The sequence below is a fragment of the Ambystoma mexicanum genome, chromosome 6p (genome assembly GCF_040938575.1).
Source record: "Ambystoma mexicanum isolate Mex_15411 chromosome 6p, UKY_AmexF1_1, whole genome shotgun sequence".
Lineage (NCBI taxonomy): Eukaryota > Metazoa > Chordata > Amphibia > Caudata > Ambystomatidae > Ambystoma > Ambystoma mexicanum.
Genome location: NC_090935.1, coordinates 705,649,793 through 705,667,404, shown reverse-complemented (window position 1 = coordinate 705,667,404; position 17,612 = coordinate 705,649,793).

The window sequence follows — 17,612 nt, the reverse complement described above, 5'->3', positions numbered from 1 at the left end:
CTATCTTGTGTGCTCCCTATACTGACCAACTTTTCTTGAGAGAAGGCTGACTGCTCAGCCACAGCTACCAATTGAATCTGTGTGGTACAGACTGCTACCAAGTGGGTTCATCGCAACACCTGTAGTCCTAAATCTTTTGCAGTGGTCCCAGAGGGAGCTGCACAGGTTTCCGCCTAACACTGGTGTACATCGGTGGGATTAGTATCGAGTATACAGTTTAGAGTGTTTTTCGACGCTGTAGGACGACTAACCACAAAACGTTACAAAAGCAACTTTCAAAAAACATGTCTATGATGGAAATTTACAGCCAAGAGTCTTTGTCAGATAAAAATACTGAGAGTCTGCGAGCTCTCTGTAGACAAGAGAATCTTCCTGTAAAAGGTAAGAAGTTAGAACTGATAGAGAGATTGCTGGCGAACCAAAGTCTGGGTACTGGTTCAGAGGAACCAAACTCTCCAGCAACTGTAGATAACAGTAATGGTGTTGATCTGAATCGTAATTCTGATGATAGCGATGAAGAGGCTGACGAGGACGGCGAGGCTAACAAAACTGTCTCCCCCGTTCCTCTACCTGCCTTACCAACTGTGCCTACGGGGCCAATACCAGGTCCCACAAGTAATCCTGCTTATTTTGAACTTGAAAAAATGAAGCTCGAATTAGAATATAAACGGTTCTTGGCTCAATCTGAACGAAACCAAGAGCTCGAGTTCAGACGGATGAATGCCCAGGCTGAGCAGAAGCAAGCGGAGTTAAGACTCAGGGAAATAGAGCTTAATCATGAGTTACAAATGAAAAAGTTGTCTATGGAAAATGCTTCTCTCTCCTCTGGTTCCTCTAGGAGCTCCAGTCCCAAAAGACCCCGGATGCCGAAGGAATTAGTGGGTATGTACGAACCGAGATTGGATGTGTTGGATTGGTTGAAACTGTTTGAATACAATCATGGGCTCCAGGACATCACCGGGAATGCGTTGCTTCCCTGGTTGTTCTCTAGGCTTCCTCCTGTTGCGACTGATGTGGTAATGGAATTGGGGGAGGTGGATAAGACGGATTACGAAAGTGTGAAACTAGCGTTGATAGCTAGATTCGGGAAGACCCCTTCCCAGTATCTTAAGAGGTTTAGAACCCTCAAAAAGCATGATGGTACCCCTTGGGCTACCTGGGTGAGTGAAGGGTTGAAAAACTTAGAGGGATGGATTAAGGGTTACAAAGTTAACACTTACGAGGGTATGCGAAATCTTTTTATGTTGGAGTCGATTTATGATGCCTGTTCTCCCGAGCTCAGACAGCACTTGGCTGATTCAAAGGAATTAGATTCCAGGGCTCTAGCTAAGGCTGCTGACTTGTGGGTTGCCAACAGGGCTACTCACAAGGATTCTGGGGCAACTCAGAAAAAGGACGAGGGAAAACAGCCTAAAAAAGACTCAAAGGAGAATTTGAATAACTCACATTCCAAAGAGGGCCCCAAACAAAACCAGAAGGGTAAGCCACCAGGAAAACCACAGCAGAATAGTGTGTCTTCTGGTTCCAAACCGGAAGGAGGTCAGAACAAGCCACCATTCCAGAAAGCATTCGGGAAATGCTTTGTTTGTGGCTCGACTGATCACGTGAAAGGAGATCCCAGATGTAAGGGTAAACCTTCAGGGGTCCAGCTTGTCTCCTTAGCCTTCGCTCCAGAGGAGGAAGTCCAAATGGCAAGTGGAAACTTTCTACTGCTAGCTGACGAACCCATTGGAGTCTTAGCCAGCGTTTCTTTAGTATCTCTGGGGTTGTGGGAACAACAGAATTTAGATGTCTATAATTCTATCCCCGATAATACTAAAGAGTATTATAAGGACAGTGTCCAGGTGAATGGTCAGGAGACGCCTGCCATTAGGGACACTGGGGCCAGCATAACTGTGGTGGATAAATCGTTTTTTCAGGCTGAGGATGTTGCTAAGGCACCCAAACGCCTCACCAAGTTAGCTGGAGGGCCTGTGCAGATGCTTCCCCAATTACCAGTTCTCATCGAGTGTAACGACATGACTGTAAAGATACCTGTCAGCATACAGAGTGAGGTACCAGGACGCGTACTGTTGGGTAACAATTTGAAAACTCTCGGAGTTGTATCGCATACTCCCAGACCTCCTAGTAAACGGTTACAGGAGCTAACCAGACCTGCAAGAGAGAGGACCCTGCGCGGAACTCTCGGGGAGATGATGAAGAAAGAAATCACTCCTGCTCCATTGGAAATGGCGGCCGCTGTCTCTAGGAACACAGAAGTAAAAGGGAAACCTAAAACCTCTAAACCAAAAACAACAGGCCATATTCCAATGCAGCCGACACGGACTTCCCCACGGTTGTCCAACGTCAAACCCGTAACTCCACCTCCGGCTGAGGCTGAGGGGGAAGTACAACCCTGTATGGTAGAATTAGACTCTGAAGAAGAGCTAATGGAAGGCCAAGAACTCATTGGAGATCTGGATCCTGTTGACCATCCTGAGCTGCAGTCGTTACTGGCAGAAGGTGGACCCAGCAGGGCGGACTTCAGTAAGGGACAGAGAGAATGTCCAACTCTGGAAGGTCTTCGCCGTCAGGCAGAAACTCAGGCTGAAGGGCAAGAGCCTGGGAAACATAGGTTGCACTGGGAAGATGGCCTCTTCTATAGTGAACCGACCGAGTCTGCACCTGGAGACTACAAACGCCTTGTAGTACACCAAGAGAACAGACCACAGTTCTTGCAGTTAGCCCACGAGATTCCTTTGGCTGGTCACTTGAGTTTCAAGAAGACTAAGGAAAGGCTCTCGCTCTACTTCTATTGGCCAAAGATGGGGGCCGAAGTAGAAAAACACTGCAGAAGCTGCCATACCTGCCAGATCTCTGGTAAGGTTGGGTCCAAGAATGTGGCACCGTTAGTGCCTCTTCCCGTTGTGGGAGTCCCATTTGAGAGAGTAGGGATTGATATTGTTGGTCCCCTTGATCCTCCAACCTCCTCAGGCAACAGGTTTATACTTGTTGTAGTAGACCATGCTACTAGGTATCCTGAGGCAATTCCTATGAGGACTGTTACAGCTCCGGCTGTGGCTAAGGCCCTCCTTGGTATTTTTACTAGGGTCGGATTTCCTAAGGAAGTTATCTCTGACAGGGGGTCAAATTTTTTGTCCCACTACATGAAAGCCATGTGGAAAACCTGCGGGGTAACTTACAAGTTCTCAACGGCTTACCACCCACAAACCAATGGGTTGGTAGAACGGTTCAACCGAACCATGAAGAGCATGATAGGTGCTCTAGAAGAACCCCTTAAACGTAAGTGGGACCTTCTATTGCCATGCCTTCTTTTTGCTTATAGAGAAGTCCCTCAGGAGGGAGTAGGCTACTCTCCCTTCGAACTGCTCTATGGTCATCCCGTCAGAGGTCCATTGGCCCTGATTAAGGAGGGGTTGGAGAGTGCTCCTTCCCCCAAGCCAGTCAGAGTGACTGACTACGTGATAGGTCTCCGGAGGAGAATGTCGCACCTGATGACAGAAGCAAGCGATAACTTGAAAGCTGGACAAGCATTGGTCAAGCACTGGCACGATCAAAAGGCTAACATGGTTGAGTTCGCTCCAAACCAGCTTGTTCTTGTTATGATCCGCACAAGGCAGAGGGCCTTGCAAGATAAATGGATGGGACCCTACCGAGTAGTGGGTAAGCTCGGTGAGGTTAACTATCTGGTGGACTTGGGCAACCCCAAGGAGGCTCCGACAGTCTTTCACACCAACCGACTTAAAGCGTATGTCTCACGACCTGATGTAGGAGCGTTGCTTCTAGCATCGGCCGAGGAAGAAGAAGAGAGTGAAGCTCTTCCGGATCTCCTCAGAGGCTTACCTTTAGATGAAAAAATTGAAGGAGTAAATCTCTCCTCCAATCTGACACCCGAGCAACAAGAAGAGTGCAAGTCTATGTTGAATCAGTTTGCCTCTCTGTTCTCGCTCTCGCCAGGCTTGACCCCTTGGGGCCAGCACTAGATACTCACTGGTGACTGTCTGCCTGTCAAAAGCAGAGGATACCGCATGTCAGAAAACATAAGAACCCACATCAAAGGCGAGGTCAGCAAGATGCTTGATCTCGGGGTAATAGAGCCCTCTACTAGTCCATGGTCTAGCCCAGTTGTGTTAGTACCAAAGGCCGGATCTAAAGAACTTAGATTCTGCGTGGATTATAGAGCTCTTAACGCAGTCACCACGACTGATGCCCACCCTTTGCCAAGGACAGATGAGTTGGTGGATAAACTTGGCGCCGCCAAGTTCCTCAGCACATTTGACTTGACGTCAGGCTATTGGCAAATAGCCCTGACCAACCATGCCAAGGAGAAAACTGCATTTTCTACCCCCGTTGGTTTATACCAGTTTACGGTAATGCCTTTCGGACTAAAAAATGCACCTGCTACGTTTCAACGGATGGTAAACCAGGTTCTAACCGGGATGGAGGACTTCTGCATGGCATACTTGGATGGCATAGCAGTGTTCAGCAATTCCTGGGACGAACATGTAACCCACCTGAGAGATGTTTTGCAGGCTCTTGGACGAGCCAATCTGACCATAAAGGCGAGTAAATGCCAAATTGGACAGAGTAAGGTAGTCTACCTTGGGCATGAGGTAGGCGGTTGAGAAATAAGGCCTTTGCTCAGTAAGATTGAAGCTGTGCAAAATTGGACAACACCGACTACTCAGACTCAGGTGAGAGCCTTCCTAGGCCTCACCGGGTATTACAGGAATTTCATAGAGAACTATGGGACCATAGCTTCTCCACTGAATGTCATCTCCTCGCCCAAATTCCCTAAAAAGGTTAAATGGAACGAAGAGTGCAATCAGGCTTTTGAAAACCTGAAAAAGGCTCTTTGCCAAGCCCCAGTACTCAGAGCTCCTGATTACCGCCAACACTTCATTGTGCAGACAGACGCTTCCAATGTAGGGATAGGTGACGTACTCAGTCAACTGGATGGGAAAGGTAGGGAGCACCCCGTTTGCTACATCAGCCGCAAGCTGAAGGATCCTGAAACAAGGTGGGCAACAATCGAAAGAGAATGCTTTGCTATCGTGTGGGCTCTGAAGAAGTTTAGGCCGTACTTGTATGGTTCTACTTTTGTTATTCAGACTGACCACCAACCCTTGAGATGGTTAATGCGAATGAAAGGGGAAAACCCAAAACTACTGAGATGGTCGATCTGCCTGCAAGGGTTCGATTTCACCATTGAGCACAGGTCAGGGTGTCACCACCAAAATGCTGATGGTCTCTCTAGGATGTATATCATCGACTAGAGGTATGAGATTCATCCAGGAGTGTATTAAATCCTCCTGTCCCTTAGTCTGGGGGGGGGCGAGTATTAGGGAGAATTCTCTGTTTAGGCTGAATTTCCTAACCTAGTGAGTCCCCCAGCAGCTTTGCTGGATTTCTGGAGTTTGTTTTTTCCATCCTGCCAAGAGTGTGACCCTTTTCCTCTCACTCTTGGACATGTATGTGTGTGATTCCTTTGAATTGTCAATGTGTTCGATGGGCTATGGGGTCCTTTACTCCATGGGGTCTCATAAGTTTTTCTATGTGTGTCACTCCGCACCCTACGTGTCGTGACACGGGGGCACCCTAGCTGGTCCCCCCACCATAGACTCCATACTCGGGGACTGACTACCGTCTCCCCGGGCATGTAAAGTCACCATTGGCTTTACTAGACCTAAATTTGCTAACAGAACTAGTACCAACCATCTTATTGTGGACGTGCTAGTAGGGGTAATTCGATTACTCCTGGATCTGTTACTCGAGGGGGCACTGTCCCGTCCCTCCTCGTCGAGTTTTGGCTGGTGGCAGTGGAAACTACTTGTTATGTTCGACCCCGAGCATAACCCCATGGGATCCGTCCCATTGTTGAAGATTGATACTGTTTTTCGTTAATCTCCAACGTACCACCGATCTACTTAACTTAAATAGGTTTATCGAGTGGTATTTTCTGCCAGAACTCGGGTTGTAAAATGGCGTCTGTGTTTTTCTCTGTGACTCCTAAAACCAAAGGTTGAGCCCTTTGTTCCACTTTTGGCGGGCCTCTGGACAGAGACCCTCCAAAGTGGCGCCATTCTGTCTGGGTTACCTCAGGGGTGTGGGAGGGGGTTTAGACACCCTGGACCGAGTTGCCTTGCCAACTCAGGTCGCACTCTGGAGTGATTGGCCCAGGTGGTGAGCCTTCCCGCTCACCACTTAGCATGTATTGATTGACAAGCTAGGCTGAATGAATGGGGGACGTCTGCATAAAAGCAGGGCTTTTGGGACTGGATCTTCAGAACGTCGCCACTGGACCTAAAGAATCCGACGAGGGTAACGCTGAGCCGACCTGCACGACGACACCTCCGGTGAAGCCCTGCGGAACCGTCTCACAATCTCCCGACGACAGAAGAGATCTCCCTGCCGGAGAGGCTCTTTCCCTGGCTGGTGGGAACAACCAGTCTTCTTCTTCTTTGTGCTTTTTGATCGCCCTGGATGCAGTGGTCGAATTGCCCGTGCAGAGCACCCGGCAACCGGATAGCCACTGCTCCGGCATCGTGATCGAAAGGTGGTGCCTTGTGACGAAGCCCTCCGTGGCTGGTTTCTTCCCTGGTGGTGCACCGGATATCTTCTCTTCGACGACGAGAGCATCTCTTCTCTTGGCCAAGACCCGTTGTGCATCCACCACCAGGAACAACTGCCCCCGCTGGAGTGGTCTTCCACAACAAGGTACCGTAACCGCCTGGCTTCCCTTATCGATCGGTTCGTGTGAGGTATCTGATTCCTCTCCGTTCCGTTGGGTTGCCTCCAAGCTTTATTCACTCTTTGTTCTGAACTGGTTCAACCTGTCGCTAACCAAACTGCTAACTGAGACTTGAACGCATCACCCATAGAGACTTTCCAGGACATCGTGCCTTACCTCTCACCGAGTGGGCCTGGCCGCCGAACTGTATGATCTAGTGTGATTAATGCCTTCTTGCATTTTTACCTGCTTCAGTACGAACCGTGTTGACTTCATTACCTGCCTATCTCTTCTCTCCCTTCCTCACTAAATATTCGAGTGTCATCTGGGTTGAGGTATACACCTCTGTCTGAAAATAAGTGGTGCCGTAGAACCTGGAGTTGTCGATATTGTGACTCGGGGGATTGAGCTTTATTCCATTCTGCAGAGTAATTGTATTTTGATTTGTTTGCCGTGGTTCGCTTTAGTATTTTCCGTAGATGTTCTGTTATTAATAAATAACTTGCTACCTTTATACTAAAGCCTGGTTGCGTGTTTACTCGTTTTGCTGCGAAGAATTACCCTATTTTGTGTGCTCCCTATACTGACCAACTTTTCTTGAGAGAAGTCTGACTGCTCAGCCACAGCTACCAATTGAATCTGTGTGGTACAGACTGCTACCAAGTGGGTTCATCGCAACACCTGTAGTCCTAAATCTTTTGCAGTGGTCCCAGAGGGAGCTGCACAGGTTTCCGCCTAACAGCTATCCCAGCCAGGACAGGCTCAACACGGTCCCGGATAGCCACGTCCACCGGGAGAGGAAGGCCAGTTATTGTGCGCTCATCCCCTCCCTGAAAACGGGTCTGGACGTAGACATCCCTGCTGGTGCCAGATGATGCAGTGACAGGATCATGGACAGGATTACACACAGGCACCTCTGTGGCTGCCTGTGCTGACTCCTGTCCCTGCCCCTGCACTGCACCACTAGCACCAGTGGAATCCCCACCTCCAGACCCGGTGTGTGTCCCTTCCGCGGCCTCCTCCTCCACCAAACCCCCCACCAACCTGGATGACTCTGTGCCATCTTCCTCCATCGGACCCTGTGGGGTCTCAGCTGCCCCTTCTGCTGCCGAGGAGTCAACCTCCGACCTCCGCCTCTTGGACCTACCCTCGGCAGCTGCGGCCTGGGACACGGCACCAGACTCCTCACTGCCCGACGAGATGACAATCTGGGAGGTGGTGCAATCCCTGCTGCTCTACTCCACAGCACCCTCTTCGCCCTCTTCATCAGTTGACGCTGCAGACAGGGAGAGATAAAACACAGGCATCAGAGCACTGTACAATGGACTGATACACACATGACAGTTGTACATGAGTGGCAGTGTCATACTTCAGACATGGCATCACACTCCCCAACACACATGTCATTTGTACTTACACACATGAGCAATTCCACAGCAATATTGCACCAGCCAGCACCATCCATACACATACAACAGCATGAGCATCCAAAGGTGAGCCTTACGTCACATGAAACACGGGGAGTGCACAACACATGCACACACACCACCACACTTACATGCATGTGTACATATCCACCAACTGTCACAGTGATGATATCGCCATACATGTCACATCTGGCATTCAGCCTGCTACATGTCAGTGTCACATGCATCCAGGTTTTATCACAGTTGCACACTTGTCAAATACACACACATGCACATGTACACAGTACAGATACATGCAGCAGGAACCACCATCCATGTGTGACACCACAAACATGCCAACGTACATACACAGAAATTCAAACATGTGTGCTCCCACACCTGCATTTGACCAGGATGCTTACCAACACATACACCATCGATGTGTCTCACACCTGAGAGGACTCACATGTGGCAGCCTCACGCCCATGTTCATACACATCCCTACATGGCCCTAAAAAAACACATGTGCAACCTGCACACTACTGGCACACACGACACGCACAGCGTCGAATCAGTATGCCTGTACACTCACCGCTCGACTCCAGACAGGTCTGCCTCTCAAAGACCTGGACATGGAGCCCTGGGCATATGCATTCCAGGATCCTCATTTGGTGGTCGGACAGGTGGCCCCGGCGCCCCTTGGCATCCACTGCTTTCAAGAGGCGCCGGGCCTTGTTGAGGGTCCTGGACCTGAAGTCCTCCCAGCGCTTCTTGACATGTTGTAAGTCGGAGACTGCCACCCCCTCCGCGTTGATGGCAGTCACGATGTCCATCCAGGTCCTGGTCCGTCCTTCATAGTCGGCGCGCAAACTTCCAAAGAGGGTATCATACTGCCCCAGGACTTGCTCCACCAGGACACCAACTTCCCTGGCACTGAAGCTGGTGGCCCTCTGCCTCTCTGGCTGGGGGTTGCCAGTGGTGCCAGATGGTGTTGTGCCCGACATGGCAACACCAGAGGCAGGAGTGGGTGGGCAACTGGGTCCGGGGGCTGGGCTGTGGAGCGATGGTATCCCAGTCGGGAGTCTTCGGTTCCAGCAGGGGTGGTCACAGCAACTGCACGCCTGGCTGACGTGCAAGCAGCAAATAGCAGGGCACGTGGGCAGCAGGCAGTCAGGCAGCAGCAGATGGCAGGTGGGAGCGTGCTCGGGGTTCTGGGGGGCAGTAATTCGGCCTTCTGGGCAGGAGCGTGGTCTTCTGTGTGTTTTCGCACGGCCAGCTTGATACGGAGTGATTTGGCACGTGAAAAAATTGCACGTCAGCGTGCAATTCGAGGAAAGGCCGTTAGTGTGTAAGTGCGTCTGTGAGTTACGCACGCGGGCGTTTCCCTCGTGACATGGCAATAGTGGCTCAGTACACATATAAAAACTGCACGTCCGCGTGTGAATGCGTATAATCTGAGGAAGGGGCCTACACGCGTAAGTGACGTGACGCACGCGGGCGTTTCCCACAGCACGGGTTAAAGGTGAGCGGGGCCAGCAGTTCGCTGTATGTACCTTTCGTGGAGACCGACGTCTGTTGCTGCTTCGTGTTGTTTTGCGCGCCATCACAACTTCACAGCTATCAAGGACGTATCTCTACTTTTGGCGGGGGTATTGGCTACGCATGTTTTTCTGCATCGCTAGTCAGACGGTGAGTCACGCACGCTATTATTCCCACTGCGGGTGCCCCTGTGTATCGCACCCATTTATGAGGTCATAGTAGCCTGCGTGTCCCACGCGTATGTGTTTTTCGTGTTACTGGTTGCCACCGCGTACTGCGGGAGGTTGATTCCATGCACGTAGGCTGCAGGGTTGCATGCACGGTTTTACTGCAGTTTTGTGGTGCCTGAGTGTTGCGTGATCTGTCACTACATCACCGGGGTCACATACAGCCTTGCAGCTGAAGGGGGGCTGTTAACATCTTGCATCCCACCCCTTTCACACCAATTGCCCAGGTCAATTGTGGTGTACACCTCCCATTGGCACTACTCCATCTGTGCCGGCACTACTACATCTGTGGCATGGTTGGGAGGCCACCAAAGGTGAGGGGCGCCTCAGCTGGGCGTCCTCCTCATGGCGGGCATGATCAGGGACGTGGCCGGGGTGACCAGGGAGTAGGGGGACTTCAGGGTGTTCAGGGTGGCTGCAGAGGGGGAAGAGGCAGGGGTGCGCCACTTGAGCACGATGTTGTGCCATGTGTCGGTGCAGTCATGCCACCACCCCCTGTGGTTCCGGGAGATGCAGCCTCTGCATCTGGCACTGGCACCCGTGTGACCCGGCAGTCCGTTTCATCGACTGCCACAGGCCCAAGGGTAGTGATAGCTGCAGGTGCAGCTGTGGACACCACCACCCAGGCTCAGGGTCTGCCAGCGCAGGCTGCGTTGGCACTTGAAGAGCCCTTGGAAGATTTCCAACAGGCCAGGAGGGAAACCGTAGGGGCACGCAGGGCTGCCCTGACCAAGACACGTGTCCCTGGGGCAGTTATGTCATCTGCTGCCCCGAACAGCTGGTTGTTTGCAAGTGCAGGGGCAGATGCACCCAACAACATCCCGGTTGTGAGTCTGCCAACCAGGACAGCTGCGGTCAATGACCCTGCCACAGCGGATGTTGCTGCGCAGGGTCCATTAGAGGGCACCCAGCTGCCACTGACACAAGTCAGGCCTTTGGTCGTCCCTCCACCTGCCACTCCCTTGGCTCAATCCACCAAATCCACTGGCCATACTGATCAGGGCGGCATTAGCCAGCCAGGGTCTGCGCCACAATCCAAGAGGAGAAAGGTTGCACCTGCAGCACAGGCTGGGACCCCACACACAGCCACGACCTCCTGTACGTCGAGGAAGAAGCCTTTCTGCAAACAGGAACTGGACTTCCTCGTGGACTACGTGCAGGACCACAGCCGTGACATGCTAGTGGGTGCTAATTGTCAGACTACAGCTGCCCACCGTGATACCCACTGGAAGCAAGTTGCAGAACATGTGAGTGCATTCGGCCATGAGGTGCGCACGGCGCAAGAGTGCAAAAAGCGTTGGAATGACCTCAAGTGCAGCGCTAAGGCTAAGCGTGCCTCAAATTACAACTTGACTCTGGTGACTCGCAGTGGGCCTGCAGCAGAGGAGGAATACCTCACTCCACATGAGTCACTCGTTGCAGAGTTCATAACATCCGAATCGGTCGAAGGAGTGGGAGAGATGCCAGACTTTGATGCCCAGTCCAGTGAGTGTTGATGCGTGTTTGTCGAGGACGTGTGTGTTTTACTTGTGTGATGTGTTGTGCATGACTGCCCCTACATGTCACATGTACATGGTTCTGATGTGCAAGTATGGCAATGTTTCCCTGATGCATGTCTACTCTGCTGGATGGTGGACATGTGGAGCAGACGGGGACTGTCTGCATCACCACTATTGCACCCTAATCACATGCTGGTTACCAGTATGCCCCTCCGGTCCATGTTCCAGCTCACTGGCACTTCTGCATGTAGCATGGGGTGACCTTCCTCTCAGCCCAGGGACTATGCATAGCATGACTGACGTGCATGTGTCCTCTGCCTGCAAGCGGGTACTCAATGTAGGCATGCTCCCTTGCCCCTCAACCCGCCGCTCTGCACCCAAATTCCACCTTAGCACTGGTCTGCTACAATATTGCTGTTGGGTACTTCCCTGTTCATGCATCCTGTGTACATGCTAAGATCCAGCGGCCAATCTACCAGACATATGCTGTGTGGTACATCCTTAGTACTTGATGCAGGGTGTCTCACTTGGACTGTGCAGAGGTCAGATGCCCCGCAGGGACATGACTGCCCATTCATGCTCCATGTGCATTCCAAGCATGCCCCTATGTGTCCATGACTGGATGATCACTGTAATACAAGTCCTGGATGACCTACATTGCATGGCATTTCATCTGCCTTCCCATGTCAACTGTGGCTCAGTACTGCGTTGCACACATGTTTAGGGTCTGACAATCTGTGTGGGTCACAGGTCTCAGCCTGTTTAATGGCCAATGACTCTGTCCAACTGGTGTAGTGTCTTCTTCACATGTGGGTGTACTCAAGAGGTTTCATCATGTCTCCTGCTTACTGTCCTAGCATCATTTGCTGTGTTGTCACTTGATGCTGTTGATGCTAGTCAACACTGTCTGTCAATACACAGGTCTATGGTCAGCCTTTTGATACCATGCTAGGCATCCCTGCTTTTGCACTTGGGGGGAGGGGTGGTTTGCTTGTAGACATGCTACCCATTGAATGCACATTGCACGTGATGCCTGAAGTTGACTTTGCACTGCCTTCACATTTTCTGACACACACCATGAAGTCCTTGTACATGTAGATCGTGAGTAACATACATATTTGCTGCACTGCAGGTGCAGGGGGGCTGTTAACATCTTGCATCCCACCCCCTTCAGTGCAAACTGCCACCTTTCCACAGGTCTAATCACAGAAGCAATTTCAAGTTGACCCAGCATGCATGCCAGGTTCTATTTTGTGTGTCACATGTCTGCCTGATGTGTTTGGTGTCGGTGTGAGTGTGTGTTGTGTGCTTCTAACATGTGTAGTGACCTTTTTTCTCTCTATTTTTCAGGTGATGACGCAATGGAGCCGGAGGATGGTGTTGTCATGCCAGGCACAGGGTTTTTATCACTACATCAACCCAGCACAAGTGGGGGTCGTGGGGTGGTAGGCCACGAAAACCCTCAAGTGCTACAGTCCATCTTGTCTCTGACTGCCTGTGAGTCCAGCCCTGATGATCACTCTGACGACTATGTCGAGTTGGATGAGCATCAGGTCCATATGTCAGGGGTGAGTGATTCTGATGTGGACACTCCTCTGTCCGCGACACCTGCACTGAGGGGTCAGTCAGTCTTGGAACCTCCACCCGTGGTGGATCAGGACGCAGGGTCACCCTCCACACCAGTCACTGATGTGCCTGGGACATCACGTCGACGGGGGCATGTAGTCGTGCAGCCGCGGGCGGTGCCAACACAACGAGGACACCCGGTCCTTGGGTCCCGCAGGGGTCAAGCCCAGCAACGACGCCGCCATGTACAACCGCTGTATACTGAGTGGGAGAAAGACATGACTGCCAATTCTGAACGCCAGGGGGCAGCAATGGAGAACATCGCTGAGAGCATGGAGCGTGTGGCGGATCCGTGCCCCCCCTGCTAGGCAGGTGCTTCTCCAGCAGCAGGCAGCACGGTCCACAGCCCTCTCACTCAGGCTGGGCATAGCGGCCTCAGACAGGGCACGACAGGCTGAAATGTCGTCTCTGCATCAAGCAATTGCTGCTCACGCAGAGGCACACATGGAGGCCCTGAGGGAGGAGTATGCTTCCCTCAGATCCACTCTGGGTGTCCTTCTGATGTCCTAGAGGGAGCGGTCAGAGGAGAGGTTTGCACAGCTTGAGCGTACCATCTTGGCTGAGCTACATGCTTGCTGGGAGGTGCAGCGGTTGTCCAGCCAGGCCTTGCAGGAGGAACTCTGTGTTACACGTGCTACCTTGCAAGAGGAAGCATGTGTATCATGGGAGGTTCTGAATGCAGACCTACATGTCATCGCCACACAGAACCAGGCTCACCCATCCGGCAGACTTGCTGCTGACGAGGGGCAAGCTGCGACTAGGTGTGGTCATACTCCTGTGCCACGTCCTCCTTTCCAGGAAGAGCCAGACTCGGACGACAATCTATCTCCCACATAGGTCGGGCTGTGCAGGCGTTGAGCCCATGGAGGTTTTTTTTTCCTCAGCATCATCGCATGTGGGTGTTGAGCCTCACCCTGTACCTCCCCCCTCCTGGGTGCCTCCCCCCCGGGTCGTATGTGACCATTTTTGATTTTTCTTTTAGTTTAGTTAGTTAAGTTTCTGTTTGATAGTTAGTTTAAATAGGTAATGTAGGTTTTTCATAGTTAGTGTAATTAGTTAATATAGTTTTAAATTGCTTGTCTATTGTGCATTCATGTGATGGTGTGGTGCTTTGTGGCTTTTGAAAGCATCCACTGTCTGTTCCAGCTGGGCCCTTCAAGCTTGTCTTGTGTATGTGTTTGCTGCTTGGGGTCTTTGGCTCACATATGCCACTCCTGCTTCCCTTATACATAGGCTCGCAAGGATGGTTCGCTGTAACAGCCTATTACACAAGGGCTTTGGCCTGTCATATATGTGGCATGTCTGCTGCTGTGGAACTTGTGTTGACACCCCTAGGGGGGATGATTGGGGTGTAATTGACCACTGTTCTTCTTTTGCTAGATGGGGTGTTTCATGATTCATGTGTACATTCATTGCTATTAATTGTGTAGTATGTTTCTTATCTTTACTGTACATGTGCTTGTTGTAATTCATGCCGGAGATAGTGTGTTCCACACTTTGGCTGTGAAAGACGGACTGATGGTGTGATTTCTGATGTACGTCTCTGACATGGTCCAGTCATGAAATGCCTGAAGAGACACACACAGATGAATCTGAAGCATTCATCATGTGTTTCATGGCCTTTCTGCAGGGGGATGAGCCTCCAGACCACCTTTCCCAGCAGATATGGGCCATTGGACGTCTGGAATCTGGACACGTTTGGTGGTGCCGACATGCCCATGTGTGCGCAAGCAGAGGCACAGGGATTGTGATCATACATCCGAAAACTGCTGACGTGTTTCAAGGAACTCCAAGTAAGGTGAGCAGCACAGGGGGGGTCACAACACAGCAAATCTTCCACCAGGCCAGTTGCACATGCATGCTTAGTAGAAACACTGACGGTGAGCTTGGACAAATATTGGTGTTGAAGTGCACAATACAGCTCAGATGTCTTAGTGGACTGATGGCTAGTTGATAGGGAAAGTTGTCTGGGGCACCTGCAGGGGCAGTAGCACATACCCTCCGGTCCACTATGGGCCATTGAGGCACTTGTATTAGCCGTGTAGCGTTCCGAGACATGGAAAGAAGCAGCTCATAGGGACAGACTCGGGTGCAGTGCCTTTAATTTCCAAGTAGAATTTGAAACATGCACTGCCTACTTGATTTTGGTCATGGTGGTACACGACTTGTTCTGAAGTCATACCTTGCTATATGCGTCTGTCTGCTTACCCACGGAACATTGCATGTTGTGTGAACCGTGACACATTGTTGTTCCAATTGCCACGCACCCACCGGTGCCTGACTTACTGCATTGACTGTGTATGAACCATCACAGTGGTACTGTTACGTATGGGTACGACGCATCCACACAAGATTGTCTGTTTGTAGAGTAGTTTGTTACTTTGGGGCATATTTGGTGGTGTGTTTGTGTGTTTTGGGCACACACAGATTATTAACTGTGGCTCTCTTTGCAGCATTGAACTGCTCCTGTTACCGGACCTGAGATGCGCAGGCAGGAGGCCAGCACTCACCCCAGAGATAGGTTTCCCTTTGACTTCCATTTGAGTAATTTGCTGCTATGTGCATGATGAACAAGTTAGGTCTAATTGTGTATGTGTTAATGTGAGTACTACATTTTTGTGCATTCCCTACTTTCCTGTGTCAATCGTACTCCCCTCTCCTGCCCCTCATTCCGGTTATCCAGTTTGCCAATGCTTGTACCGACTGCATATCCCTGACCCTCCTTCCCCACCAGGGTCTCAGAGGCCTGTGTGAGTTTGACCTTGCAGGCACCCAGACCACGGTGGAGGTGGTTGGTTCGTGCCACTCCTGCGCCTGTACACGGGAGCTGTGACAGTACACATCCGTTTGTGGTGCATCATTCTATGTTATGTACCACACATGGTACACATCCTGTTGTGACATTGTTTTACTGTGCTACCTTGGTTGTTAACATCATTGTGGTAGTACTTGGCCTTTGTGGCATACTGCTACTTCAAGTCATCTATTGGAGGCTGTTCTGGTTTGTTTTACTGCCTGCAGGCTATTTGCTTGGCTTCTGTGTTGGCCTGCTTTGAGTTCTCTTGGATTTGGTGCTTTTGCAAATCAAGGTGGACTCTGAGGGTGCTGGCAACTTTTTACACACAAGGTGGGAGATGGTGACAAAGGGGAAGGGTGATCCTGTGGCCAGGTGAAATTAAAGGATGAGGCTGATTAACCCAGGTGCAGTTGTTCAGTGGGTCGTGGTGATTTGTGGGGGGGGTTGTTGTTGATAGTTGCCTTGCCCTGCAGTGTGATGGGAACCCTGACATTGTAATTGTGGTATCCTATGTACATGATGTATTCTGCTGATCAATTCCTGTTCATGTGTTGTGTTTACCTTTCCGGTGTGAGGGGATAGTTGTGGTTTGACATGCTGGGGTATACACATGGTGAATGTTCACATGTGATGTGTAGAGGACACTGATGGTCACTTGATTGCACATGCATATGTTGAGTGCATGTCCCTTCTGACCCACACACTCACACTATTATCCACTACATGTACAACCACCCTTCCATGTCCACATGTACACTCTGTTTGCCTTCTGGTGCCCACTGTGTCCCTGCAGCACATGTTCTATGAACAATTGTGGATCCTGTACATGCCTAATTTGCTTTTTGATGTAGTTTGTCGCTTAGATGTGATGCTCAGGGTGTGCATCACACACAATGGCTGTTCACTGTGCTGTGCACTGATCAGTGTGTTGCAGGAGGTGGACACGGCACACAGAAGCTGCAGTGTTGATTTTGCAATGCACATTGTGCATGCAGACAGGCATTCATTGTTATGTTACAACTACAACTTTTGGAATGCATTTGGGTCTGACTTATTTTGGGTGGGAGGTTGTTGGTCGGTCATTTCATCTGATTCCATGTCAGGCATCATTGTCTGATGCCAATTTACATTTTGGTACTGTGTTGGTGTATGGCTATTGCTTGCCATGTCATGTTGTGGTTTGGGAGGGTTTGAGTGACATACCAGTGATGGTCATGGCCTGTTTTGCAGGTCTGTGTGATTCACACCTTGCATGTGTGCCTTTTGGTCACACAGGATTGCTTGTGTTTAAGTAGCTAAGGATGCACACAATGTGGCAATTCCATGGCAACAATCTCAGGGTGGTAAGGTTGTGACAGTTGACTGTCTCTTTGTCATCATCGATTGTCACCTGGTATGTGCTAGGCCTGTGTGCACTCTGCAGGGTTGGGAGTTTAGGTGAAAAATGTGGCCACAAGCTGGGTCCGGGCTGCCTTGCCACCTGCCCTATCCCCTCCCCTGGGCAGCACCTGTGCCTGTGTTTGGGGATGTGGGGGCACCACCATGTCCACCGGTACGCCCTGCTGTGTTGCAACATTGTGCAGGACACATGCTGCCACAATGATCCTGCACACTACTGGGGGTGCATAGAGTAGCTGCCCGCCAGAGCGGTCAAGGGAGCGGAAGCGTGACTTGAGCACTCCGAATGTGCGCTCCACTATGGCCCTGGTTGCAATATGGGTGGCATTGTATCTTACCTGGGGTGGTGTGGTGGGGTTCCGGATTGGCGTCATCATGTGGTTGCTCAGA